At 35.0% G+C, this 27,625-nt stretch overlaps 1 pseudogene; it reads left to right on the forward strand.

Annotated features, from left to right (window-relative positions):
- Nucleotides 1-27,625, forward strand: part of LOC116550064 — a 29,837-nt pseudogene continuing 2,212 nt past the window's right edge.

A 27,625-nucleotide genomic window follows, 5' to 3' on the forward strand; every position in this document is an offset into this window, starting at 1 on the left:
ATGGGGAACAGAAACCTTCATCCTTTCTGCACCTGCCTCGTGCTTGGCACTGTGGGAACCACAGCGACTGACAGCTCCCTGGACAACAGCCAAGCCATGGTGGAACACCCAGTCCCATGCTGCAGGCTCATCGCCAGCCACCAAGACAGCCATCAACTGTGATTGCACTGCTGTTTTCAAGACCCAGTTTGGTCATGATTCTAATTGCCTTTAGGAATTCTTTTTGTTAATTACTTATCCAATAACAAAGCAAATGGCTCTTGGAAATTATTTATCTGGCCTAATGGCGTGGGGGAGAAAAGCCTTTTTGATTATTACATTCTATCCTACTTTCCTTGAAGAAAGTAAAGATGAAAAAAAGGTGATGTGAAATAAATTTAAACATCTGGGAAAAACTATATCTAAAAGAGTTCACATACAAACAAAAATGAATTTGAGGTTTGTAACAATTTGGATAATTCAAGAAAAATGGACTATTTCCTGTAATCCGTTTCTATAATCACTTATTATTAAATTTAAGTCATATTTTCCTTTAGCTCTATAAGTAAACAAACCTTAGATCATCTCATTTTAAAACATATTTTCTATCAGACAGCATGGCATAGGGGCTTAGAACTCTTCCACTGAGTGCGAGCTAAGGTTTCTTCATTTATAAAATGGTGGAAAGAAAAGCTTCCATTACAAAGGGCTGCAGTGAGAAGTAAATGAGTTAATATAAAAGTAAAAAATTTAGCACACTGATTGACATAGGATAATTAATAAATTGTGTATCAAATTTTACATCCTCATAGTAATGATTCAGTGAATATTGAACTGACTCTTCCATGATTTCTTCCTATGAAAGAACTGAATGTGTATCATTCAATTCATTGATTTTTTAAAAAATGTGTATCTTCTCAACCAGTTTTATTTTATTTACTTCATTCAAAAATAAAGGAAGATAAAACTCAACAATAAGATAATAATCAGCCAGGTGTGGTGGCTCACACCTGAAATCCTAGCACATTGGTAGGCCAAGGCAGGTGGATCACCTGAGGTCAGGAGTTTGAGACCAGCCTGACCAACATGGTGAAATCCCGTCTCTACTAAAAATATATTTAAAAAAACAAACAAACAAACAAAAAAAAACATTAGCTGGGCATGGTGGCAGGCACCTGTAGTCCAAGCTACTTGGGAGAACGAGGCAGGAGAATTGCTTGAACCCAGGAGGCGAAGCTTGCAGTGAGCCTAGATCACTCCATTGTACTCCAGCCTGGGTGAAACAGGGAAACTCAGTCTCAAAAAATAAAAATAAAAATAAACCCAGTTTAAAAAAATAAGCAAAACATCTGAGCAGACATCATACCAAAAAATATATACAAATGGAAAACAAATATATGAAAAGAAATTCACCGTCATTTGTCATTAGAAAATTACAAATTAAAACAATGAGATACCATAACTTTTTGAATGGCTAAAATCCAAAAACCTGACAGTACTAGACCACTGGCAACAGTTGCTTGTGGCAAAATGGTACAGCCACTTTGAAAGACAGTTTAGCAGTTTCTTGCAAAGCTAAATAAAGTCTTACTATACAATGTAGCAGTCACATTCCTAGGTATATTACTATACTTCAATCAGCAAATGGATAAAGAAACAAACTGTGGTACATTTCTATGATATAATACTATCCAGCAGTAAAAAGTAATGAGCTACAAGGCACATAAGGACATGGACTAATGTTAAATGCATATTGCTAATGAAAGAAGCCAGGGTGAAAAGTATACATATTGTATGATTTCAATTATATGCATCTGGAAGAGGCATAGCTCTTCCAGATTGCCAGGAGTTTGCCAGGAGTTTGGGAAAGGAGGGGAAGGGTTGAACAGGCAAAGGACAAGGGATATTTTTAGGGCAGTGAAACAATTCTGTATGACACTGTAATGATTGCTACATGACACTTTGTTTTTTTCAAAACCTAGAAAACTTTACAGCACAAAGAATAAACCTTGACATATGTGAATTTAAAAAAATAATAATTTAGGAGATTGGAGAGGAGGGAACCCTAAAATGGAATGCAGACTGCAAAGAAGGAATCTGCGTTACTAATGCATAAAACAACTTCACTAGAAGTATGAGTGAAATGTTCTGGACTAAGAAACTTTGGAAATGAGTAGAGTCAATAAAACTAAAGATAAAAGAACCTACATAATCACCACTAATTGACAAAGTTGTATCCCACAGGGCTATTTATAATAATTCTGAAACCATTATATACCTAAACTGGAAATGAGAAATTAGATAAGTAGATAGTGGATGGTGGAAGACAGATTTTTCACTATTTGAAATGGGTAGTTAAGAAATAAGTAAGAGGAGGAGGCTAGAATGATCTATACAGTAATTAATTAGAATTGAAGACACCATATGAACTCATATTTAGCTTAATAAAGATATAATTGTTACATATAGAAATAATTATAGTTACATGTGTACACATAGGTTAATACACACACACATATTTCTTTGCTGTGTCAGCTGGGAGAGAACCTAAAAGTAATGACATTTCAATAGCAACTAGCATACCACAGTGCGCAGACCTTGGTTTCTAATTCCACTCAGTAATAAAAGGAACCCTGACCTTAGTTAATACTAATGCATCACTATTGGTTCACGAATTGTGACAAGTGTAACATACTAATGTAAGATGTTAATAATAAGAGAAACTGGGTGTGGCACGTACAGAACCTCTTTGTAGTATCATCACAATTTTTCTGTAAATTTTAATTTAAAAAAACAGGAGTTCTTTAATTTACTGACATTCAGCACATTTTCTATGCAATAAATAACAACAACTTAGTAACAATATAAACCTTTAATAATTTTTAATATTTAATATCTCAAGCCCAGTGAAATCCCTTCATGTCATTTTAGCACTTTCAAAATTAATGCTCTTCATAGTAATGTTTTTCAATTAGGTATTTCTCCTGAAAGGGTGACTATGTGATCTAGGGCTTACAGCATGAACTGCCTAAATCTGAAAAACTGGCTTAAGTTGGGTTACTCTGTGACTTAAAAAAAATTCTATCTCCAGTGGGATTTATTTTCCAGTGGGAAATAAATCATGTAAAAAACAAAATAGTCAATAAATATTTCTTAAAAATTGTTTTAAAAACTAAATTTCTTCATCCCAAGAAAACTCACAGGAAAAAGCAAACCTCCATGTTCTCATGCCAACCCAGGACCCTCAAACTGGTCTGCAAATGTTCAAAAATCTGTAGCGATTATTAAGAGAATGGAATTCATCAACCATACCAAACTTTCAAGGTAATATTAACTACTTGCTATGAGAGTTGCATTACTTAAAAATAAAAAGTGTTATATTAAAAATAACACATTTTTTACTATGTAACAAACCTGGACAGAAATTAAATTTTTTAATGTAAAAATAAATTTAAAAAAAGAGGCTGGGTGCAGTGGCTCACGCCTGTAATCCCAGCACTTTGGGAGGCTGAGGTGGACAGATCACAAGGTCAAGAGATCAAGACCATCCTGGCCAACATGGTGAAACCACATCTCTACTAAAATACAAAAAATTAGCCAGGCATGGTGGTGCGTGCCGGTAGTCCCAGCTACTCAGGAGGCTGAGGCAGGGGAATCGCTTGAACCCGGGAGATGAAAGTTGTCATGAGCCGAGATCACACCACTGTACTCTAGCCTGGTGAAAGAGCAAGACCCTGTCTCAAAAAGAAAGAAAAAGTGAGTTTGTCCACAGAGTGGTGACAAATTTCCACTCCTATTGTATGGTGTGAAAACACTTGTTACATTTAAAGAGATTCAACCTCGAAATGCTATTGTCTATTTTCTCTCGGAAAATATTTTACTTAAATAACTATATTCAATCTGTAGCTTTCCATCTCTCTACTCATTTTATCCTCTGATTCTTTTATATTTATCATTACTGACTTTCAACTTTACATATTTAAGTAGTATTGCAATGAACTAACAAAGAAGTGTAACATTTCATTCAAAATACAAAAGCATTTTATAAGTAGTCAAAGTTGACCAATAATAGTTTTTACACCCTTATTAAAAAACTTTTAGTAAACCATGTTTTGAAAATAAAATGTTTTTATTTGTAGAACTAATATACGTGTGTGTATTTGTGTGTGTGTGTGTGTGCGCATGTTTGAGACAGAGTCCCACTGTGTCACCCGGGCTGGAATACAGTGGCATAAACAAGGCTCACTACAGCTTCAACTTTCTAAGGTCAAGGAATCTTTCTGCTTCACCTTCTCTTGTGGCTGGGATCACAGGTGCGCACTACCATGCCTGGCTATGTTTTTTTATTTTTCATAGAGACAGGGCCTCATTTTGTTGCCCAGTCTGGTCTCAAACTCCTGGGCTCAAGCAGTCATCCTTCCTCAACCTCCCCAAGTACTGGGATTACAGGTGTGAGCCACTGCATCTGGCCAGAACAACTGATATTTTAAGTCACTGAGGCATGAAACATGGATCTTTGTTGCTGTCTTGTTTTCCAATTTGAAGCAAACCTATGGTATATCCAGGACAAGCAAAATGCAGGAAATTGATTTGTATTAAGTCTCTAATGTGCTAAGCCTTCTGTGTGGGTTTTATTCCCCACTTAATGCTCCCAATAGCCTTATAAAATAATTATTACTACACATACCATTTTACTCTTGAGTAAAATAAGATTCCAAATAATCTTTACTGTACTTGCCTCACCTCTAGTACAGGTAGTCCTGAATTAGGTCTAACCAATCCCAAGACCACCCTTTTTCACTATATTGTTGTAGGGTAAAATGTCAGTCAAAAAATCAAAATCATTGAGAATAGGAAATTGTAAAATTAATTTTGTTTAAATTTTTAACAGGAGACCTCAAACTGAGAAAAAAGGTTTTTTACTGTGTAACACTTGTAAAATAATTTGGACTGAAAAATTCAACTGGCTTCTTGATTTTTGGTATTTAGCAAAAGAGGCTGTATGGTTTGTCCCCTTGAATCCCAAGACAGTCATGTTATAATGCAAAGGGTAAGAAAGGAGTGAATAAAGAAGCAAAACCCTCTTCTTACCTTTCCAATACTCAGGAAAAGTCCAGTAGATGGGGCACCTCTCATTCAAAGATTCAGGCTAGACCTCAAATCATTGTCCAGCACCCGTGGTTGGCAGAGAAAGTAAAGGATACATTATGGGTGTGAAGGGTAATGGAAGTTTTTTTGGGCTTCAGTATGGAATTCCATGTGATTATATATATAAATGAAGCCACGTACTACATTTTGTTTGGTAACATTGCACAAAAATGTTAAAATTTATAGTCCTTTCAAATAAGATAAATTTTAAATTTTTGATGGAGACCTTGACATCATCGGGACTATGTTGCATGTTTCACAATTATATAATTAACAGGATTTTATCCACAAATAAGTGAATATTTTCAGATGCCTGTTGGACATGTATATGCCTACCCAACTGGAAAGTACTGGGCAGTATGGAAACTATCCTTTCAGGCATACTTTTTGTTTGTTTGCTTTTTGAGACAGGGTCTTACTCTATCATGCAGGCTGGAGTGCAGTGGTGTGATCTCAGACCACTGCAAACTCGGCTTCCCTGGCTCAAGTAATCCTCCCACCTAAGTCTCCTGAGTAGCCGGGATTACAGGCATATGCCACCACACCCAGCTAATTTTGTTTATTTTTTGCAGAGATGAGGTCTCACAATGTTTCTCAGGCTGGTCTCAAACTCCTAGGCTCAAGCAATCCTCCCGCCTTAGTCTCCCAAAGCACTGGGAGTACAAGAACGAGCCACCATGCCTGGCCTCAGGCATATTTTTAAATGTACAAAGTGTCCTCTTGAAATTCTTCCTTAGGTTTTATGAAACTATCCTCACTTTTTTCCATAAAACCCTATTTTAATCACACATGCATATTGATATTCAGTTTCCTAAGGTTAAGTTCTAGTGTGATTTATTTAAAACATTTGCGTGTATTTTACTTAAAAACAAATTGAAAGTTAACAAAATGCTTTTTACTTTTGGTGAATACAAAAATTTGTGAATAAAAACGAGAATAAGAAAGAGGCGTGACTATGGGTTATTCAAATTGCAACTTCCAGTCATAGAAAAACCTTTAGTGCTATTATGGATTTTTAAATGTTTTTAACATATGATACACTTTAAATAAATGCAAATAAATTAACAGATTTAAAATAATAAATTTCACAAATAACTTCATCTTTCAAGTTTTTCTACATCTAATTATATATCTCTTACAAGTGATTCTTGCAGAGGACATTTTAGAAGCAACTGCATTTAGTATAAGTTAATTAATTCAAACTTCATCACCCCTTAGGTCCAATGCATCTCTATCCTTGCTCCTTGAAAAATTATCACATCTCTCAGTTGTATGGATGTAGGAGAAAAAGTTGATACCTAATGTTTAAACAACAACATTTTTTTCCTTACTGCTGAATTATAATAATTAATGTCTTGTTATCCTTTTCACTATAAAATAATTTTAGACAAAAGGTTGGGTTCATGTTAATTTAGGAAAATAGGGTTCAAAACATATCATTCTACTAACTAGTCTAAGAGAATGAGATTATATAAAAAAAAATCTAAATACATACATGTCAAAAAATAAAGAATGGTAATTCTTATGATGAGTTCTTATGCCAGGTGTGCCTGATTTATATGCTCTATACTAGAAGGAGAATCACAAAGATACTTAATTCACGTATTTATGTTCCTCAGGATAGGGATATCTCTAGGCAAAATTAAGCTATATTACCCAATATCAAAGAATGATTATTGATATTAGTTTGCACTCTTATGTAATAATTTCTAAATATATTGAAGTGATAGAATTCTTCATTATTTTCTATCTGTAAGCTAGTTTTGAAAAAAAACTTAAACTAATTCTCATGAAGCATTCATCTTTGTTACTAACTCAAGACAGTCACAGAGGATACAATTTGACTCCTCATGCACCTCATAGTGCAGGGAAATATATAATTAGTTAGTCAGGTAGTAAAAATGAGTACTTTTTTTGAAAAGTGTCTGTTCATATCCTTCACCCATTTTTTGATGGGGTTTGTTTTTTTCTTGAAAATTTGAATTCCTTGTAGATTCTGGATATTAGCCTTTTCTCAGATGGATAGGTTGCAAAAATTTTCTCCCCTTCTCTAGGTTGCCTGTTTACTCTGATGATAGTTTCTTTTGCTATGCAGCAGCTCTTTAGTTTAATTAGATTCCATTTGCCAATTTTGGCTTTCGTTGCAATTGCTTTTGGTGCTTTAGTCATGAAGTCTTGGTCCATGCCCATGTCCTGAATGGCATTGTCTAGATTACCTTCTAGGGTTTTTTATAGTTTTAGGTCTTACATTTAAGTATTTAATCCATCTTGAGTTAATAAGGTGTAAGGAAGGGGTCCAGTTTCAGTTTTCTGCAAATGGCTAGCCAGTTTTTCCAACATCATTTATTAAACAGGGAATCCTTTTCCCATTGCTTATTTTTGTCAGGTTTGTCAATGATCAGATGGCTGTGTGTGGTGTTATTTCTAAGGCCTCTGTTCTGTTCCATTGGTCTATATATCTGTTTTGGTACCAGTACCATGCTGTTTTTGTTACTGTAGCCTTGTAGTATAGTTTGAAGTTAGGTAGCGTTATGCCTCCAGCTTTGTTCTTTTAGCTAAGGATTGTCTTGGCTATATGGGCTTTTTTTCTTCCATATGAAATTTAAAGTAGTTTTTTCTAACTTTGTGAAGAAAGTCAAAGGTAGCTTGGTGGAAATAGCATTGAATCTATAAATTACTTTGGGCAGTATGGCCATTTTCACAATATTGATTCTTCCTGTCCATGAGTATGGAATTTTTTTTTTCCATTTGTTTGTGTCCTCTATTATTTCCTTGAGCAGTGGTTTGTAGTTCTCCTTAAAGAGGTCCTTCACATCCCTTATACACTGTATTCCTAGGTATTTTATTCTCTCTGTAGTGATTGTGAATGGGAGCTCATTCATGATTTGGCTCCCTGTCTATTTTTGGTGTATAGAAATGCTTGTGATTTTTGCACATTGATTTTGTATGCTGAGACTTTGCTGAAGTTGCTTTTCAACTTAAGGAGTTTTGGGCTGAGATGATGGGGTTTTCTAAATATGCAGTAATATCATCTGCAAACAGAGACAATTTGACTTCCTCTATTCATATTTGAACATCCTTTATTAGGCAACCAACAAACACATGAAAAAAAGTTCATTAGAGAAATGCAAATCAAAACCACAATGAGATACCATCTCATGCCAGTTAGAATGTAAATTGTTAAAAAAGTCAAGAAGCAACAAATGCTGGAGAGGATGTGGAGAAATAGGAATGCTCTTACAGTGTTGGTGGGAGTGTAAATTAGTTTGACTATTGTGGAAGACCATGTGGCAATTCCTCAAGGATCTAGAACTAGAAATACCATTTGATCCAGCAATCCCATTACTGGGTATATACCCAAAGGATTATAAATCATTCTACTATGAAGACACATACACACATATGTTTATTGCAGTACTATTCACAATAACAAATACATAGAACCAACCCAAATGCCCATCAATGATAGACTAGATAAAGAAAATGTGACACATATACACCATGGAATACTAGGCAGCTATAAAAAGGAATGAGTTCATGTTCTTTGCAGGGACATGAATGAAGCTGGAAACCATCATTCTCAGCAAACTAACATAGGAACAGAAAACCAAACACTGCATATTCTCATTTATAAGTGGGAGTTGAACAATAAGAACATACGGGCACAGGGAGGGGAACATCACACACCAGGGCCTGTCAGGGGGTCGAGGGCCAAGGGGGGGGATAGCATTAGGAGAAATATCTAATGTAGAAGACGAGTTGCAGCAAACCACTATGGCACATGCATGCCTATGTAACAAACCTGCACGTTCTGCACGTGTATCCCAGAACTTACAGTATAATTTTTTTTTTAAAAAAAGAGTACTTTAGTTCTCCGACCTTTGAAGTGTAAAACAACTAAAAGTTAAATTTATACATTTAATTAGACTTTAACAACTTTCAAGCTTATTTCTGAATAGCATGATCACACAAAAATAGAAATTTATGGTATAATATTTTTATATAGCATCATTTTGGTGTGTAATTAAACTGAACTCATTTCAGTTAACATTTCAGAGATTTACATGAAGGGGCCCTCACATACAGTCTAGAGTGTCCTCTGGTCAAGGCCTTGGATTAACAGTCCTAGAAATAAACTGACAAGACAGAAAGAAGAAAATCAACATACAAAACGTGCAACATTACACTTGTGTCCAATTATTAGACTATGCCAACTGAAAAGTACCATGAGCTAAATATTTTAGAAATCCTATAATTATCTTATAAACAGCACAATTACACTGGGGATTGTTGTGGGCATGTATGTGTTTTCATCACACCCATTTGTTTGAAGTAACATTTAAAATATGCCACAATTTTCTAACCCTGGCATTTCTTCAGTTTTTAATATACTGAAGGTCTGAAAAAATACAACTAACCCGAGTCTCTCTGAATGGCTCTGCCAGTTGCAGGACACCATGCTAATTTCTGGGGACACCAAGACACAGTCCCTGCTCTCAAGGACTTTATAGTTGGCATATAAAGAAAAACAAATATATGAATACCTATAATAGATGATAGAATATAATGAGGGCCACTCTACAGATGCAAATAGCCAGGAGACTTACGGGCACCAAAGATCATTTCCAGTTAAGAATAAGGTATGTCTTCAGGAGAAAATGTCATTGACAATGGGCCTTGAAAGACAAGGGGCCACTGACAGCAGAGACAAGTGAGAAAGATTTGAGTGAAAAGGGACATACTTTAGAAATAGCACTGTTTGCACAGTTTGTGAAAAGCAGAGGAAGGAATAAATGTGGAAAATAAAATTGGGACCTTGTTCAGAGTCTCAAATGGCAGAAAAAGGAATCCCGTGCTTATTACCATCGGTAAAAGGAAGTCAGTATGGGGTTTTGAGTAAGGAAACAACATCAATGCGTTGCATTTTAGAAAGAAAAAGCAGAATAAATATACATGGTGGCCTAGTGGAGAAAGAAGACATATGAGAAATCAGTAAAGAAGCTGTCACAGCAATCCCAGGCCTGAAACTTCATCACTCTGCCTAATTGGAAGAATTTCCTTTTTGCTTAGTCCCGAGAATCATTTCCTTGTGTTCTCCAATACACCTATGTTCTAAGCTATAATAACTATAAGGCTGTATTCATTAGATAACCTGAGGAAGTTCATTTTTGTCTAGTATTTGGAAATACTCCTTAGAATGACCAAGGGGAGCCCTCATACAAAATCTTGCTTGACAGTTTAAAAAAGATTCAAGGAAAGAAGTAATTTCTAGTACTTGGAATGAGCGTTAAGGGGATTTATCTTCCCAGGACTTACTCAATTTCTCTCTGCTGCATTACTTCCAGAACAATGGCATTATTCAAGCTGAAAAGGCAAAAATCCAAGTTGCCACCTGACCTTTGATTTAACAAATGTTACGTGAAAGCTATTCTGAACTGCTGAATTACATAGTTTATCATATCATCTAATGTTCTAAAAAAGATGTTTCATTATTAATTAGACAAATTTAAAGTTTCAAGAGAAAACATCCTAATATACCTACTAAAACTGTATTTAAACATTCCTGTAAGGTATACTGTTGCAAAAAAAGAAAAAGAAAAAAAACTCTATCACATCCCATTTGAATTTCATTAAATTATGTTTATAAGATAGATTACTTGATTAATAAAACTGAAAATCATGCTTAACAACTCTGCATGTTGAAGGAAATGACCAAATGGCTACATTAAGTTGTCTATGGAAAATATTCACATCATTGAATTAGAAAACCAGCAAAGGAAAAAGTCTAATTAATTGAATTACCCAAAATAAAAGGGGACATTTTAGATATATCACTTTAAAACATAAAGAATATTCAGATTTTTCAATATAATTTAAAAAATTAATGAACTTAATTAAAAATTCAAAGTACTAATTTCATTGGTGATTCATTAAGCCAAATATACATAAGAAATTAAAATTTATACTTAGATCAGTTATTTTCAAAATAGCATAACTAAAGAGAAAACAAAATAGATCACTTTGTAAATATATCAGAGAAGTGTTTTAAATAGTTGAACAGAGGATGAGGTGCTTTTACAGTATTTTCTTTTGCCTTCCTTACCCGCCCTCTGCTGGTGAAAAGAGAAAACTGAAAAGTAAAGACGCTTCAAACATCCTGGAAAAGCACACTTCATACAAGAAATATTTAGTGTTACAAAATTTTTCATAAGACCAGATTAATTAGCCATCATATTCAATTAATTTGCCACCACTCTTCTTGGAAGCAATATTCATACATTAAATATTGCCTGTGAGTTAAGATTGGAGTAAAAAAAAAAGAGGAAGATTTAGAAATATTTCACTATTTAATATAGTTTATGCTAAAATAAGAATGCAAACATCTAAAAATATTCCGAAAGACATTTTATGTCATTTTTTTGAGAAGGAGTTTTGCTCTTTGTTGCCCAGGCTGGAGTGCAGTGGTGTGATCTCAGCTCACTGCAACCTCCCCCTCCCTGGTTCAAGTGATTATCCTGTCTCAGCCTCCTGAGCAGCTGGGATTACAGGCACTCCCCACCATGCCTGGCTAATTTTTGTATTTTTAGTAAAGACAGGGTTTCACCGTGTTGGCCAGGCAGGTCTCAAACTCCTGACTTCAGGTGATCCACCCACCTCAGCCACCTAAAGTGTTGAGATTACAGGTGTGAGCCACTGCGCCCAGCAATTTTATGTTATTTCTATCTGTACATCCTTATTGACAAAATAAGCATGGACTAGATGTGAGTTCCATTAGCAGTAGTCATAACTGATTGAATGACCATATCCAAAAGGGTCTAATGGATCACTGTGAGCCAAGATAGAGGTTAATAAGGATGGTCTGCAGGGCTTTATCTTTAGTCCTCCCTGACCAACATTTTCACCAACGTTGAATACAAAATTAAGTAAATCCCAATCCATGAAGATTTCAACAGACTGGAAATTGAACAAATTATATCAAAATAAAATGCACAAGCATGAGGTTTGTGGTGCTACAATTTGTGAAAGAGATTCTGATATTTCAGTTAGTAACAAACTCAAGAGTAAAATGGGATGCAAATATAAAAAACTTAATAGTAATTTATATCTTAGGTACTTGATATGTGCCAAACCTACATTGAGCAGTTCACATATGTTCTAAAAACCCAGACTAAAACAAATTTGGATTGGTAATTGACTCATCTACTGCCCAACTCCAATTCTCAAAAAGGGATGAGCTAGAATTCTTTTATTGGGGGAAAAGGATTAGGAAATGACTGTCTCTATGTATTTTTCAGATTCTCCCAATACAAAACTTAATTTGTTAAGTGCCACATAAGTTTCAGTATCTTTATATTGTGCTTATTATGAAAGTACAGCCTTATCAATTGCACAATATGCAACCCTACATTTTAGGTAACTAGAATTTTTAGTCCCACCTGTGGACAATTTTTCCTTCTAAAGTTAATTTAACATACATACAGAAAAGTACACAATTCATATATATGTGCTATATATGTGTATATGTTATATATACAGATATAGACAGATAGATATAGATACACATCTCAACAAACTTTTACAAAGTGAATACATCCAGGTAACTATCACTAGATCAAGAAAAACGTATATCAGCAAAACAGAATCCTCCCTGAAAGATAGTCATCTTTCAATCATTATCTCCTCCCGGAAGAAACTATTCTGACTTCTACCACTATCAATTTGCTTAGCATGTTTTTGAATTTCAGGTAAGTGAAATTGCAGTATGTACTCTTCAGTGTCTCGCTCCTTTCACTAAATTTGTGTTTGTAGGATTCATTCATGTTATTGTATAAAAAGGTAACTATTTCCTTACTACATAGTATTCCATTGTATGTATACACTTGATAAATTTATCATTCTACTGTTAATAAATGTCTGGATTGTTTTCATTTTGCATTTTAAGGCATATGCAAGGAGGCAAAAAATCTGTGTCACAGGATTTGCATATGTTCAATTTTAGTAAATATTTCTATTGTTTTCCAAAGTGTTAGTACCAATTCATAATTGATATTCTACCAAGAGCATATGGAAGTTCTAGATATTCCACCACTAAGACAATACTATGCATTATCAGGGATTTTGTTTTAATATTGGTCATTGTGGTAAATAGAATTCTTTTGTAGTTTAAAATTACATTTTCTGATAATTAATGATTTTGAATACATTTTTATATGTTTATTGGCCAGCTGAATATATTCATTTGCAATGTACCTGCTCATTTTTCTGTTATCTTGCATGTTATCTCTCACTGATTTTTAGGAGTTTCTTCATATATTCTGGATATAAGCTCTTCCTCAGATATAGTATATTGATTGCAACTATCTTCTTTCCCTCTGTAAGTTGACTTTTCACCTCTATTAATAGTATCACTTCATGAAAATAGGTTCTTAATTTTAATGAAGTCTAATTTATTAATTTTTTCCTTTATATTTAAGGGCTTTTGTAGCCTATTAGAAATCTATAAGCATCTTAAGAGCAAAACATGAACTTTAATCTCTAGTATCTTGGCCTCTCTAGTCATGGCTACTAATCTTGAGCCATAATGAAGAGGAAGAAGGTAGGAAACATTTGACATTGTCTTCAAATATTTGAAATGCTCATAGGGATGAAAACATTAGACTTGTTCTGCATAGTCTCATGAAAGGAATAAGACCCTAGGCTAGAAAGTAAAAGGGTGAAGATGCACTCTCAACATAAAACAGTATGTCTGATAGTCCAATGATGAAATGAGACTGTGTTCTTCCTGACACTGGAAGTGTTAAAGCATAGATTAATGGACAGTTTAACAGATAACCTTTAAGCTAATTCATCTGGCTTTAAAGGTGTGACTACAGCACGTGATGTGGGACAGTATAGTTGCCTTATATGCCATCAGCTTAAGGACTGATTAAGGCCAGGAGTTCAAGACCAGCCTGGGCAAGATAGGAAGACCCTGGCTTTACAAACAACCAACCAAATTAATGAATTAATTAAAAACAAGTTAGGGTTGAAGTCTCATAATATCCTTATTTTTTTCTTAATAGAATACATGAACCTACATAAACCCTTTTTTCAACTATCTATATTTTCAGTCTCTATGACTTCTACTTCTTAAATAATATAGTAATTCTCTTCAAAATTTTTCTTTTGAAATTTTTAAGGGAAGATCTCTACTTCTAATATTCCAGGGTTTATCAAAAAGGATTCTATTTGTCCTAAATATATCCTTCATGATTTAACTCCAATCATTTTGCCTTTCTACCTTCATCTATTCAGAAGAAAAATTCTCCTGTTAGTTGATAACACGGCAACAGCAAAATCCTTCTATTCTTTGTTTACCCTAAAATGTCATTCCCTACAAGTTCTCCTATAGCTTTATATATTTTTTCTTAAAAATTTTTTGTGGGTTCATAGGAAGTGATATAGAGTGCATGAGATATTTTGGTACAGGCATGGAATGTGTAATAATATGGAAAATGGGGTAACCATCCTCTCAAGCATTTATCCTTTGTGTTATAAACAATCCAATTATGCCCTTAGTTATTTTTAAATGTATAATAATTATTATTGACTATAGTCCCCCTGTTGTGCTATCAAATTCTAGGTCTTATTCATTCTTTCTAATTTTTTTTGTACCCATTAACCATCACCACTTCCCCCCTTACACAGCCTCTAGTAACCATCATTCTATTCTCCATCTCCATGAGTTCAATTGTTTTGAGTTTTAGATCCCACAAATAAGTGAGAATGTGATGTTTGTCTTTCTGCACCTGACTTACTTCACTTAACATAATGACCTTTATTTCCAATGATGTTGTCACAAATGACTGAATCTCGGTTTTTTATCACTGAATAGTACTCCATTGTGTACAAGTACCACGTTTTCTTTATCCATTCATCTGTTGATGGACACTTAGGTTGCTTCCAAATCTTGGCTATTGTGAACAGTGATGCAACAAGCATGTGAGTTTAGCTATCTCTTCGATATACTAATTTCTTTTCTTTTAGGTATATACCTACCAGTGCGATTGCTGGATCATATGTTAGTTTTTTTGAGGAACCTCCAAACCATTCTCTATAGTTGTTTTACTAATTTACATTCCCACTGATAGCGTACAAGGGCTCCGCTTTCTCCACATCCCTGCCAGCATTTACCATTGACTATCTTTTGGATAAAAGGCATTTTAACTGGGGTGAGATGATATCTCATTGTAGTTTTGATCTCAGTGTATTTCACCGGTGATCAATGAGGCTGAGCAATTTTTCATATGCCTGTTTGCCATTTGGATGTCTTCTTTTGAGAAATGTCTATTCAAATCTTTGCCCATTTTTAATCAGATTATTGGACTTTTTTCCTATAAACTCCATACATATTCCGGCTATTAATTTTTTTGTCAGATAAATAGTTTGCAAATATTTTCTCTCATTCTGTGGGCTATCTCATTGTTTCTTCACCTTGTTGATTGTTTCCTTTGCTCCACAGAAGGCTTATAACTTGATGTGATCCCATTTGTCCATTTTTGCTTTGGTTGCCTATGCTTGTTGGGTATTGCTCAAGAAATTTTAGCCCAGACCAATGTCCTGGAGATGTTCTCTCAATGTTTTCTTGGAGTAGTTTCATAGTTTAAGGTCTTAGATTTAAGTCTTTAATCCATTTTGATTTGATTTTTTATATGGCAAGAGATAGGGGTCTAGTTTCATTCTTCTGTATATGCTTATACAGTTTCCCCAATACCATTTATTGAACAGACTGTATTTTCCCAGGGTATGTTCTTGGCACTTTTGTCAAAAATGAGTTCACTGTAGGTGCGTGGATTTGTTTGTGGTTTCTCTTTTCTGGGTTTTTTGTTCCATTGGTCTGTGTGTCTGTTTTTATGATGGTATCATACTGTTTGGGTTATTACAGCTCTTTAGTATAATTTGAAGTCAGATAATGTGATTCCTCCAGTTTTGTTCTATTTGCTCAAGGATAGCCTTGGCTATTTTGAGTCTTTTGTGATTCCATATACATTTTAGGATTTTTTTTTCTATTTCTGGGAAGAATGTCATTAGTATTTTGACAGGGATTGCATTGAATCTGTAGATTGTTTTCAGTTATATGAACATTTTAACAATATTGATTCTTCCAATACACAAATATGGAATATCTTTCCTTTTCTGGTGTCTTCTTCAATTTCATCAATGTTTTATAGTTTTCATTGCAGAGCTCTTTAACCTCTGGTTAATTCCTAGGTATTTTATTTGTGGCTATTTTAAATGGGATTACTTTTTTAAATTCTTTTTTAGATTGTTCACTGTTGGCATATAGAAATGCTACTGATTTTTGTATGGCGATTTTATATCCTGAAATTTTACTGAATTTGTTTATCAGTTCTAATAGTTTTTTGGTGGAGGTTTTAACTTTTTCCAAATATAAGATCATATCATCTACAAACAAGGATTATTTGACTTCTTCCTTTCCAATTTGGATGCCCTTTCTTTATTTTGCCTGATTGCTGTAGCTAAGGCAATATAATTCCAGTACTATTTTGAGTAACAGTGGTGAAAGTGGGCATCCTTGTCATCTTCCAGATCTAAGAGAAAAGGCTTTCAGTTTTTCCCCATTCATTTTGACACTAGCTGTGGGTCTGTTGTATGTGGCTTTTATTATGTTGAAGTATGTTCCTTCTATATCAAGTTTTTTTTAGAGTTTTTGTAATAAAGGGACGTCGAATTTTATCAAATGCTTTTTCAGCAACAATTGAAATGATCATATGCTTTCTGTCCTTCATTCTGTTGATATATCACATTGATTGATTTGCATATGTTGAACCATCCTTACATCCCTGAGATAAATTCCACTTGGTCATGATAAGTGACATTTTACTGTATTGTTGAATTTGGTTGCAGGTATTTTACTGAGGATTTTAGCAGCAACATTCATAAGGGATATCTGCCTGTATTCTTTTTTTTTTTTTTTTTTAATGTGTATTTGTCTGGTTTTGGTCTCAGGGTAATACTGGCCTCACAGAATTAGTTTGGAAGTATTCCCTCTTTGTGTATTTTTTGGAGCAGTTTGAGTAGGATTGGTATTAGTTCATTAAATGTTTGGTAGATTTCAGCAGTGATGCTATTGGGTCCCGGGCTTTTCCTTACTAGGAGACTTTTCATTAAGGTATCCATCTCATTACTTGTTATTTGTCTGTTCAGGTTCTGGATTTCTTCATGGTTCAATCTTGGTAGGCTGTATGTGTCTAGGAATTTATCCATTTCTTCTAGATTTTCCAATTTATTGGTACATGATAATGTACCAGCCAGTAATGATCATTGAATTTCTATGGTATCAGCTGTAACATCTCTTATTTATTCATCTCTTATTTTATATGAGTTTTCTATTTTTCTTAGTCTGGCTACAGTTTTGCCAATTTTGTTTAACTTTTCAATAAACCAACTTTTGTTCCATTGATTTTTTGTATTGTTTTTATTTCAAGTTCATTTATTTCTATCCTGTTCCTTATTATTTTTCTTCTTCTAATTTTGAGTTTGCTTTGCTTTAGCTTTTCTAGTTCTTAAGATGCATCATTGAGTTATTTACTTAATTTTTTCATCATTTTTTATGTAGGCACTTTTAGCTATAAATTTCCCTCTTAGTACTGCTTTTGGTGTATTCTATAGGTTTCAGTATGTTGAGTTTCCATTATTATTTGTTTCAATAAATTTTTCAACTTCCTTAATTTCTTCATTGAACCACTCAGCATTCAGGAGCATATTGTTTAATTTCCAAGTTATTTGTATAGTACAAAATTCCTTTTGTTACTGATTTCTAGATTTGTTCCATTGTGGTCAGAGAAGATGCTTGATATTAATTCAGTTTTTTTCAGTGTTTTGAGGCTTGCTTTGTGACCTAACATATGGTCTATCCTTAAGAATGATCCATGTACTGAAGAGAAAAATGGATATTCTGCAGACATTGGATGAATTGTTTGGCCCACTTGTTCTATAGTGCAAATCAAGTCCAATGTTTCTTTGTTGATTTTCTCTCTGGGAGATCTGTCCAATGCTGAAAGTGGAATGTTGATGTCTCCTGCTATTATTGTATGGCAGTATATCTATCTCTCTCTTTAGCTCTAATAATATTTGCTTTATATAGCTGGGTGATCCAGTGTTGGTGCATATATATTTACAAACATTATATCCTCTTGCTGAATTAACCGGTTTATCATTATATAATTATCTTGTCTCTTCATACAGTTTTTGTCTTAAATCTATTTTGTCTGATATAAGTATGGCTACTCCTGCTCTATTTTGGTTTCCATTGGTATGGAATATCTTTTTCCATCCCTTTATTTTCAGCCTATATGTATCTTTATAGGTGAAGCATGTTTCCTGTAGACAATAGATCATTGGGTCTTATTTTTTTCAGCCACTCACTGTCTGCTGGTTGGAGAGTTCAGTCCATTGACATTCAGCATTATTGTTGATATGTAGGGACTTACTCCTGCCATTTCATTATTTGTTTTCTGGTTGTTTTACAGTCTTCTGTTCAGTGAAGGTGATTTTCTCTAGTGGTGTGCTTTAATTTCTTGCTTTTTTGTGTGTCTGTATTGTTGTTTTTCAATTTAAAGTTACCATAAGGCTTGTCAATACTATCTTATAGCCCATTGCCCATTATTTTAAACTGATGACAACTTAACACTGATTGCATAAACAAACACAAAAAAATTGAAACTCTACATTTTAAATTTGTCTCCCTGCCTTTTAACCTTTGTTTCCTTTATGTCTTATTGTACTGTATAGGCCTTAAAAAGTAGTTGTCATTATTTTTTATTAGTTCGCCATTTAGTGTTTCTATATAAGTTGAGAAGTTTACATACCACAATGACAGTGTCATACTGTTCTTTATGTTTCTGTGTGCTTGCTATTACCAGTGAGTTTTGTACCTTTAAGTGATTTCTTCTGGATCATCAACATCCTTTTTTACAGACTGAAGAACTCCTTTTAGCATTTCTTGTAGGACAGGTCTAGTGTTGATGATATCCTTCACTTTGTGTTTGCCTGGGAAGGTCTTTATTTCTCCTTCATGCTTAAAGGATATTTTCACTGGATATACTATTTAGGGTAAAAGTTTTACTCCTTCAGCATTTTAAATACGTTGTAGCATGCCTTCCTGGCCTATAAGATTTCCACTGAAAAGTCTGCTGCCAAACATGTTGGAGGTCCATTACGTGTAATTTCTTTTCTCTTGCTGTGTTTAGGATCCTTTTTTTTTTTTTTTATCCTTGAGCTTTAGGAGTTTGATTATCAAATGCCTTGAGCTAGTCTTCTTTGGGTTAAATCTGCCTGGTGTTCTATAACATCTTTTTTTTTTTTTTTTTTTTGAGATGGAGTCTCACTCTGTCACCAGGCTGGAGTGCAGTGGCATGATCTCAGCTCACTGCAATCTCTGCCTCCTGGGTTCAAGCGATTCTCCTGCCTCAGGTTCCCAAGTAGCTGGGACTACAGGGGCATGCTGACACCTAGCAAATTTTTGCATTTTTAGTAGAGACGGGGTTTCACCATGTTGGCCAGGACAGTTTCAATTTCTTAACCTCGGGATCTGCCTGCCTCAGCCTCCCAAAGTGCTGGGATTATAGGCATGAGACATGACACCTGGCCTCTATAAATTTATTGCGCTTGAATGTTGATATGTTTCTCTAGGTTTCAGAAATTTCCTGATATTATCTATTTGAATAAACTTTCTACTTGTATCTCTTTCTCATCTTTAAGGCCAATGACTCAGATTTGCCCTTTTGAGACTATCTTCTAGATCCTATAGGCATGCTTCATTTTTCTATATTCTATTTTTCTTTTGTCTCCTCTGTGTATTTTCAAATAACCTACCTTCAAGCTTACTCATTCTTTCTTCTGCTTGATCCTTTCTGCTATTAAGAGACTCTGCTGCATTCTTCAGCATGTCAATAGTATTTTTCAACTCTAAATTTTCTTCTGGATTCAATTGTTTCTATCTCTTTGTTACATTTCTCTGATATAATTCTGAATTCCTTCTCAGTGTTATGTTGAATTTCTTTGAGTTTCCTCTAAACAGCCATTTTGAATTCTGTCTAGAAGGTTACCTGTATGTTTCTAGGCACTAGGGTTGGTCCCTAGTGCCTTATTTAGTTCATTTAGTGAGATCATGATTTCCTGGATGTTGTTGATGCTTATAGATGTTTATATGTTTCTGGGATGTTGTTTATACGTGTTTTCCAGATGTTGATAGCTGACGCTTATAGATATTTCCTGGATGTTGTTGATGCTTATAGACATATAAATAAGGCACTAGGCTTTGTCTCTAGTGCCTTATTTAGTTCATTTGGTGAGGTCATGTTTTTCTGAATGTTGTTGATGCTTATAGATGCTTGTCTGTATGTGAGTATTGAAGATTTAGGTATATTTATTGTAGTACTCATTGTCTGGACTTGTGATTGCTCACCTGATTTTTGATTCCTGTGATGGTGCTTTTCTGTATGCAGAGAGTTGTTAAAATTTTGGTATTCCAGTGAGGGGGATGAACAGCATAGGCTTCTATTCTACCATCTTGCTCTGCTCTCATACAGTTTTTGAAGTTCAGGATTGGTAATTTAACAGTAGAGATAAACATATCTAGTTTAAATGCAGCTCTACCACTTACTATAACATGTTATTTAAACTTTCTAGGGCAAAGTATTATCATCTATAAATTGGAGATAATAGTATTATCTACTCTATTAGCTATTGTGAGGACTAAATGAGATATTGGCCATAAAATATTTAACATAGTACATGGCTGACAGTATATACTTTCTTATTTTTAAAGAAAACATATAAGCCAGGCATGGTGGCTCACATCTATAATTCCTGTGCAGTGAAAGGCCAAGGCAGGTGGGTTGCCTAAGGCTAGGAGTTTAAGTTATAATGAGCTACAAGAGTGCCACTATAGCTTGGCCAACAGAGCAAGATCCTGTCTCCAAAAGAAAAAAAAGAAAACATACATACAATGAAATATTATTCAGCCATAAAAAGGAATAAGGTTCTGATACATGCTACAACATAGATGAACCTTGAAAATATTACACTAAGTGACATAGATCAGACATGAAAGGACAAATATTGTAGGATTCCACTTTTAGGAGTGCCTACAATAGGCAAATTCATAGAGACAGAGAGAGTAGAGGTTACCAGGGGATAAGGGGCAAAGGAGGATGGAGAGTTACTGTTCAGTGGATGAAAAGTTCCTGTTTGGCATGATGAAAAAGTTCTGGAAACAAATAATGGTAATGGCTGTACAATATTGTGAATGTACTTAATGCAACTGAAATATACTTAATGACACTAAAATTGTCATAACGGCAAATTTTATGTTATATATGTTTCACCATAATAAAGATAAAATTAAAAATGTTTTAAATGTGAGCCATCATTTTTAACCTCCAAAAATCTGTAGGGAAGGTCTATACTCTCATAAGATCATGTCCCCACAATTAAAATTTGAATTATTTTTACCCATACATCTTATCTTATACTTAGCCACACCAAAGTTCAACTCTTTTCCTTCTGTTCTCTCTCCTGGCATCTCAGACTTTTACAATCTTTTTGTTAATTTTTTTTCACATATAAAAATCACTTGTTTAATTCAATTGTGAACTCGGGAATTTAATGTAGTGCTTGATCTGTAAACATTTTAGATTAATGTCAGCACTTCTTACTGAGGAAGCCAACTACCAGTTTTCTTTTTTAAAAATCGACTGTTCCAACTCTTCATTCCTGATTTCTTAGTCAATTTCTAGATAAAATAAAGCATTCCCTCCAATCTTATAGTATGCCTTTTTAAGAAACAGTCTGCGGGGGATATGTGTGTGTTGGGATGTGTGTGGGGATGATGTGGCACAGCAGGGGAAAGGGAGACTTTGTCAAAGGTATTTTTTCTAATGTTAATAAGTTACATCTAATTGTGCCTCTTTTTTTCAAATAGCTATTTATCATTTTATTAAACCAAACCTGATTGGTTGGCATGATTTCCCATTACGTAAATCATACTGTTCACCTCCAAATAGATTGTGTTTGTTTAAATGTTCAACAATTATACCATTCATTACAAATTCTATCCACTTCCCTGACCTTGAAGTAAAAATGAGCAATCTAATCAACAAGGACCTCCACTGGAATGCCTCATGTGGATTGATTACACAGAAGTTATTTGTAATGATAAGATGTACATTTTAGTCAGCCAATGGTAGAATATTAATGTGCACTTGGAAAAATAAAGTTCTTTGTGAATATCATCTTGCTAAATAATTTTGTCTCTTAATCTTCTTTTGTGTTTCCAATTTCTACCCAGACATTTTATAGTACATTCTTATTACTATAGAGTATATTTTTTTAATTTTGGATGTACATGTAATTTATTTCACAAAAACTACATATTACTTCCAGTAGTTAAAGAGCTCCTAAAAAGCTACAGGTAAAACCCATAATACTCTGGAATAGAGAAAATATATGCTCTTTTGTGGAACCTGGTATTCTGTTATGAAAAAGTATTAAAATTTTCTAATTATGCAACTTTTGCTATCAGAAAAAAAAATGTGAGGTATTAAACTTAATTCCATCCAAAGGAATACAGTCGAAAATTTCCACTAGAAATCCTTGGGCCAGCAGTTCACAAGACTGATTACAAATATTTATCTATGTTCAACTTTAGAATACTGTCCATGAAAAGAATATAGTATAAGAACAACTAAACCCTATCACAAGATGCATTCATCATGGAGATTTACTCTGTTGTACTATCCATTTACATGAGCAATTGAGGCACTTTATTGTAAGGAAAGAAAGAACTGAGTAAATCCTCTTGGTCCTATTTTAGAAAAAGAAGGCAGTCTACTATGGTAGTTAAAAAATTGGATTATGGGTCTGGTTAAGTCAGGTTCCCTAGGAAAACCTGAGATGAGTTAGGCTGTACTCTCAAAAGAAGAAAAGTGAAGGAAGTAGTATAGGTCAGGAGAGGGAAGAATGTGGCTCAGTTAGAGAATAGTTTCAGTTTGATCCCACAGGAATGCTCTGCAGAACAAGTTGCACTACAGAATTAGCCCTACGTTGAAGCAAATGGTTAGCCCATTGGAACTCCCTATCATTGTGTCATTGGTCAGGATCTGCTGGTAGGAATTGGAGGAATCATAGTCACTCAGGAGAGAGTAATTCTCTGAATTACTAGCCCATAGTCATATGAGCCGGAGGAAGAAATGGACAGCAGGGTAAAGTAGATACAGCGGCACATCATCTTCTATAGGGTTTAATTATTCTAGCTTTTAATCCTACCACATAGCTATTACCTACGTGACACTTGGCAAATATTTAAGTTCTCTGCTCTTGGAATTCCTTATCTATTAAATTGAGGAGAATAACCCTTGTTTCTCAAGGTTGTTTCAAGAATAAAAAGAAAATAATGCATGTACAACACTTGGGCTGGTGCTGATAAATATGCTTAGTATATAGATGCATTTAAAAATGCTAAACAGCTAGAAGGCAAGAATGATTTAACAAATCATATGGTTTCTTTCAATAAGACATTGTCCTTGGCAAAACTCCACAAATAAGGAAATATTTTTGGGTCCCCTTCCAGCAGAGAATTACACAAAAAAGACATACTTGCCTATTTTTTACAGATGTCTGTGCAATTGCCGAATCTTCAGCAACTCAGTGATGGTACTTAGTGAAAATGCCCAAGTGGCGGGGAGAGTACGTGATTCTCATGAGAGCAGTAGCCTTGCCAAGAAGATATGGAAGAACTTGAAGAAGTCATACCCATTTAGCATAAGGGAACAAAAAAGAAGAATGGAAAGAAAGAGAAAATGGTTGAACCCCTGCAGTAGCTGACCAAACTTGTTTGTGAGTATGTAAGACACTTGGTGGTGGTGGCTGGGCAGGGAGTAGAGGGTTAATACACAAGACTCAGACCCTATAATAGTAAAGACAGGTGGTGGTGAGCTAAAGACTAGCAATAGGTGCCTAAGGACTACTGCTTTGTCATTTTATTCATGTGATGTATTATTAGACTAGCTTAAAGTTACAAGCACAGGCTCACAGGTGACATTTCTGATTGGCATTAACTTGGGCCAGCTTGCCTAGAGCACTATTCTAGCGTATCAAAACATATCAGGGAATAAAACACAAATGCCTGCCACATGAGCTTATGCCTAGAAGAAAATAAACATAATATATAAGCTAATAATACACTGTAATATGTCAGAAAGTGGTAACTACTATGAATTTTGAAAGTATATAGAGTAGTGTAAGGCATGTCGGAGGGTGAAGGAGCAGTTTGCTGTATTAAATAGGATGGGTGTGATAGGCCTTACTGAGAAGGTACGACTTGAGTAGACACATGGAAAAGGTAAACAAATTAGTCTGGTGAAGATCATTGGGAGAGCATTTCTGAAAGAAGGAACAGCCACAGCAAAGGACTTAAAATAGGAGAGAATGTAGCATGTTTAAGGAAAAGCAATAAGAAGAGTGAGCAAGGTGGAAAGTGGTATGAAATGAGGTCACAAGGATAACAAGATGAAGAGAAATGAGTGAAATAGGGGGATTAAAAGTAGAAGGATGCTTTGCATGGTTGGTGCTGACATTCTCTTTTGTGGCCTGGCTCCTGTTCCCCATACCTCCCAGATTGGAAGAAGCCACCACTGTTCACTTCTTTAGTGTCCTCTATTGTCTGCAATTACCTTTCATTGTGCCTTTCCTGGAACAAACTTAGCACCCTCTCCCCTATCTCCTGATGCTAACTCCTACTCAATTTGCGGGCATTCTTAGGATTTTCCTACAACTAGGATATTTTTCTTCTTAGCCTTTTCACCTCACCCTTTTCTACCTCACCACCACCACCACCATGACCACCACCACCCTCCCACCCTCCTCGGATACAGGAACCTTTTGTTTTGAGATAGGATCTAGCTCTGTCACTCAGGCTGGAGTGCAATGGCACAATCATAGCTTACTGTAACCTCAAACTCCAGAGCTCAAGTGATCCTCCTGCTTCAGCCTTCCAGTAGTTTGAGATTACAAATGTGAGCCACCACTTCCAGCCCCAAGAGCCTTCTTCTGTTATATGCATTTCTATGCTACTGAGTGGATCCAGCCATTTGACTCTTAAGGTCAAGCCCATTAAAATGTAAATAAGTTTTTCAAGATTTTTATGTTTCTTATAGGTATCTTCAACCAGCACATAACAACTCACCTTTGCTGTCTAAAAAAATGGAGAATTTGATGGAACGACTATATTCCGACAGATGATATTTAAAGCACAGTAAGACATTTACAACACAATATTCCTTCTTTGTCTTTCTCAAAGCCTAGCTTGGTGTCAAGAAATATTTGTTGGGTGATTGTGGAACAAAAGAGACCTGGTTGCAAATCCAAGCAGGTATTCTAGGCAAGGTAATTAAGCTTCTTGAACCTCAGTTTTCTAACTGTAAAATCAGGATAACACATAATTCTCAGGGTGATTTTAAGACTTAAATAAATTGCATGAAAAGGCCCCACATTTTATAGGTCCTTAATGATCATTCAATTTCCATCTTAACTATGCTTTTCTCTTCGTGTTGCTGCTTTCAGGTTTTTTTTTTTTATTATTTATTTATTATTTATTTCAGTTTCATAACACTCAGCAAGAACCTATGAAACTTCAGAAAATCTATTCTTTAGCTCATTACAGGTTAATAACTCAAATAAGTCTGTTCAATCGGGTGACTACAAAAATGTAAGAAAGTGTTGGCCATAAAGCCAAGCCAGAGCAAGGAGAAAACTGCTCCTCTTTCCCAAAATATAAAAAAATACCATTTGAATAGCCCCTTTTTGAAGATGTTTATTATCCATATAACAAACTTTGAGAGGCATGTTTCAACAATTTTTCTTGGAGGTCAAAAACATCCTATCTATATTACTGTTTATTTTAATATGACAATTCCAAACATGGCTTTAAATCAAATACATAAAGGTTATAATTAGCTTAAATTACTGTATACATATAAAAAAGCATAAACTTTTCCAAACAAAAATGGTATGTGCCAGAGGTCATTTTCTTTAGTTCATAAAATCTGTTTTAAGAGCATTCTATGGCAGCAATAACTGCAAAAATCCATTTTCTATAACCTTGAAACACTGAAAAATGAAAGCTATTTTGACATGGTAGTAAACACTCCAGTCTACTAAAGAGAAATAATCATCTTATTCTGTTTATTTACAAAACATTGTAGAAATGTTAAAAATCGGGGCCTCACTTCCTGTTAGACTCTCGCCATCTAAGAACTCCTGAAGAACTCCTAGGTCTAGTAGAGGCAAGTGACCTGTCCAACTCAGGCCAAGCTCTGCAGTTCAGACCCTATCAGGTTTGGTGGAAGTGGTTTTTCCACTCTTGGCTGTTAGGAAGGCTGCAGGCAGAACTCCCAGGCCTATGCATGACCAGCTAGTGGGATAAGACTGGAACTGGATGCCCTTTTCCCTTACTCCCACTCATGAGACCCTCTAGTTTACAGGTTTTTTATTATCTTCTTCCCCTTACTGTTGCCCCTGGATCCTTGGGTTCAGCACATCTCTATTGCTTTGTGCTTAGAGCAGTAAAATGTCATGCGGTGAAAAATAATGTGGAACCTTTGAATCAGAGTATCTGGCCTTTCAGTTTCATTGAAGGGTCCTTAATTTAGGGCAAGTTGTTTTAAGGTAACTTCACCTGTTGCTATGGTTTGGCTCTGTGTCCAACCCACATATCATCTTGTAGTTCCCATAACTCCCACGTATGAATCATGGGGATGGGTCTTTCCTATGCTGTTCTCATGACAGAGTGAATAAATTTCACAAGATCTGATGATTTCAAAAACGAGAGTTTCTCTACACAAGCTCTCTCTTTGCCTGCTGCCATTCATGTAAGATGTGACTTGCTCCTCCTTGCCTTCTGTCATGACTCTGAGGCCTCCCCAGCCATGTGGAACTGTAAGTCCATTAAACCTCTTTTTCTTCCCAGCCTCAGGTATGTCTTTATCAGCTGTGTGAAAACAGACTAATACACCTGTAAAATGCAATTTATAGCCCCACCTGTCACTGAGTTGTTTGTGAGAAACTGACATAGTTCACATCTCTCCCAAAATGGAATATGCCCTTTAAGTTAGGAAAGGCATCCTATTAATTACTGATAGAATACCAGGAATATCATCAAATTTTGGTGAATAAAATAAAGTAGATGTAACACATCTCTAGAAATATTACTTATACTATTTATATCCTGGCATTTGAAGTACTTTTTATTTATAGCAGTAGTAAAACTGGAAAAAGGAAGTGAATGATGATGGAAAACCAAAACAAGAGAATTCCTTGGACTTTTTGGAATACCTTAATCAAATTGAATTGTTAGAAACACAAGGATAGGGAATGCTTCCAGCTTTTGCCCATTCACTATGATATTGGCTGTGGATCTATCCTAAATAGCTTTTAT

The sequence above is a fragment of the Sapajus apella genome, unplaced genomic scaffold (assembly GCF_009761245.1).
Source record: "Sapajus apella isolate SASKATOON/1434 unplaced genomic scaffold, GSC_monkey_1.0 scaffold7, whole genome shotgun sequence".
Taxonomy (NCBI): Eukaryota; Metazoa; Chordata; class Mammalia; order Primates; family Cebidae; genus Sapajus; species Sapajus apella.